General features: G+C 37.3%; 1 pseudogene; it reads left to right on the plus strand.

Moving 5' to 3' along the window:
* Window positions 1-447: 447 nt before the first annotated feature.
* LOC148023328 (uncharacterized) lies at window positions 448-2,908 on the plus strand (annotated as a pseudogene).
* Window positions 2,909-3,425: the final 517 nt, after the last annotated feature.

The following is a 3,425-nucleotide window of genomic DNA, read 5'->3' on the forward strand; positions in this document are numbered from 1 at the left end:
GCCAATGAGAGGAGAGCTTACGCTATGGAATCTTTCTTTTTGAAAATAAGAAGTGCATTTCATTTGCTAATTTTATTTAGGGGCAAATTCGTGAAAGGGTCTTTTTCATGTCAGAATCTCACCTTTTTTCTCCTCTAGCTCTTCCTTTTTCACCCCCAAACCATCATGACAAATGTCGAGCTCAGCCTTCTCTCTTCACGAGGCCACCTACTTTCTTTAGAGCCAAAAGCCCCCCCCCCCCCCCCCTCTTTCTCGCCATTTTAAATTTTGTTGTTCCCCCTTCTCCTTCTCTTGCTCATTCTTCTTCTTCATTTTTTGGCTATAGAAAACTATGCCAGATCTAAATGTCCTAGTACCTCCATTGAATATATATCCACATATAATACATTTGATATGCAGGAGGGTAGATGGATTCCTATTACCATAGCTAAGGGTAGTTGGATAACTATGCAACAAAACAGGAGAAAGAAACAGGTAACCACCAATCCATTCATTTCGTGTTGGAAAGGAAGAGTGAAGGATTTTAGACACGGCTCAAACATGAAGACAATCAAAGAGGTGTTGGTACAACATGTTTTTATGCATACCATCTTCAACCAAATACTTGGGATCTTCCTTTACACAGGCCTAACTATAAGTTCTCTTTGCATGTTAAAACTGAAGTTAGATTTATGATTTTATAGATTTATAGCATTTAGATTTAGATTTTGTCAATTTATATCCCTCCAACTTAGAGGAATGGCAGCCAGTGGAGTGTATTGTTGATATTATTGATGTTTCTCATGCCTCTGTTGGAGAGGAACTCTATAAAGGAAGAACAAGAGGGTCCCTTGCAGAGAATGGTGTGTTCTTTTATGACCATTTCTATGTCTCTCCTAACTCACAAGGATCATGGGGTTCTCTGACCAAGCTTCCACTTCCTGATTTTGGGTGTGAGGAGTGACCTTTACCAAATTCTAGCACAAGTGAGTGCTATAGATGTAAGCTATTTAATGAACTTCAGAGATGTATGAAACCTAATATTGCCAATAAACAGAGCAAAATTGTCCTCTTCATGCCTATCCTTGTGTTTGTAGACTTCTTCTCTAATATGCAAGCTAGAAGGTGTAAAACTTTGTTCTCTGTGAGAAGCTTACAAGCAAAAAATGTTCTTCAGTTTGTTGATGAAGGCTGGGACAAAAAAGTAGTTAGTGGAATCACATGTAAGGTGCATCAAGAGTCAATTTCTTGCAAGTATATGGTTGTTACACAAAACTTCATTTTGACGTTTTATTATAGTAGATGGAACCATGTGGGTGGTGTCCTAATCCCTCTAGACCAAGACATGGAAGATTTTGGAGTGAATCCAGTCATTGATCTTGATTTGTGGCTCAACAATGAAGTTATCACTATTTTAAAGATAAGGGCCATGTGTACATTGCAACAAGTGAGACAGAAACTTCTAAATGAAGAAATTGAATTGCCAAAGTCATTTGCTTTCAAAGTGGATGACAAAAAGGCAAGTTTTTTTGACATTAACATTAATGTTCTTAACATTTCATACTAGCATGCATATCTTCTTACTTTACACTCTTTGCAGGTCTCTAAAAGGAGTGAAAGGAATATAAGATGCAAAGACATCCAAAATGCTGTTGTTTAAGTAATTAGGTAAAAGAAACATGAAAACATAATCAGATTGATTTCTTCAAAGACTTACATATCAAATTACTTTGAATTATATTTACAAGTGCAAACTTTTGTTTGCCTTTTCTGTAGTTAGGAGATTACATATCTCGGATTAAGAAGGTTGTTGGAGATTACTATCAAGGATTTACAAAATGCTGGAGATATACAAAAAACTTCCACCTAAATGTAACCCAAAAGGGAAAATGGATGTACAAAGTTATTTTTTAATGAGAAGAGTCAATCTATTTCTTGTGTCTTGGACTCATCCTGGTAGAGGCAGGTATTGGCTTTGAAGGGGTGCTTGGTGGTGTTCTCTCTTCTGCCTTTCTTGCTTTCTTCTTTTGCTTCACCTTCTTATCCTTCTTCTCCTCCTCTTTCTTCTCCTCCTGTTGTTGTTTCTTCTCCTCCTCTTCTTTGTCCTCCTCCTTCTCTTCCCTCTCCTCTTCTTTGTCCTCCTCCTTCTCTTCTTTCTTCTTCGCTTCTTTCTCTTCCTTCTTCTCTTCTTTCTCCTCCTTCTCTTCTTTGTCCTCCTCCTTCTCTTCTTTCTCCTTCTTCTTCTCTTCTTTCTCTTTCACCTCTTCTTTCTCCTCCTCCTCTTCTTTCTCCTTCTCCTTCTCCTCTTCTTTCTTTTTCTGCTTCTTCTTTCTCCTTCTGCTCCTCCTCCTTCTCCTCCTTCTGCTCCTCCACTTTCTCATCTCTAGCCTTTCTGGATTTCCTTGGAGTCCTTGGCTTCTTAGGAGTCCCTTATCTTTTGCTCTTTCTCTTCTTAGATGGTTTTTTCTCTTCTTCTGGCTCCTATAGAGGAAAATTATTCACAACCATCGTTACAATGATTCTGGCTCTTACAAGCCAGACTTGTGTATCATTGTAACAATCCAAGGAAAACTGGCCAAAACAAGAAAAGGGGGTTAGAAAGTAAGAGGGTTGTAAAAATAAGTGTAGAATTTTTTTGCATTACAAAAGAGGTGGATTGAAATACTCACTTTTATATTCTTCTGTTCATTGTCATAAATGAACTTAATCATCCTCTCAGCATTTATAACAACCCTCCCTCCATCCACATGAGTGGGAGTCAGATTGGATTGGACACTGCATGAATAAGGAGAAATTAGACTACTCTTAAGAAAGGCAGAAAACCATGATTGTATAACATAACTAAGAGATCAAGGTACCTTGATTTGGTGATGCTCAACTGTAGATAATATTGGAGGCATTGGTGGACAACTCTCCAGAAGCTGCATGAATCTCATTGCACATCTATACAAAACACTTTTATATTCTTCTGTTCATTGTCATAAATGAACTTAATCATCCTCTGAGCATTTATAACAACCCTCCATCCACATGAGTGGGAGTCAGATTGGATTGGACAGTACATGAATAAGGAGAAATTAGACTACTCTTAAGAAAGGCAGAAAACCATGATTGTATAACATAACTAAGAGATCAAGGTACCTTGATTTGGTGGTACTCAACTGTAGATAAGATTGGAGGCATTGGTGGACAACTCTTCAGAAGCTACATGAATCTCATTGCACATCTATACAAAACAAAACAATCAATGTATTAGAAATTAATGGTTGACCTAATATAGTATTTGAGGTAACCATAGTGAAGGTTTTATGAAATTGCTTACAGTTTTGCTATACCATGTGATCCTCTCATAGAATTGAGATAAAAACATTTCTTGTCAACTATGTCTATGATAATAAGACTCCAATGGCTTCCGTAAATCATTATTATTTGTAAATGTTAGACTC

This window comes from Lygodium microphyllum, chromosome 16 (genome assembly GCF_053477565.2).
Source record: "Lygodium microphyllum isolate KBCC chromosome 16, Lygodium_microphyllum_v1.1.10, whole genome shotgun sequence".
Taxonomy (NCBI): domain Eukaryota; kingdom Viridiplantae; phylum Streptophyta; class Polypodiopsida; order Schizaeales; family Lygodiaceae; genus Lygodium; species Lygodium microphyllum.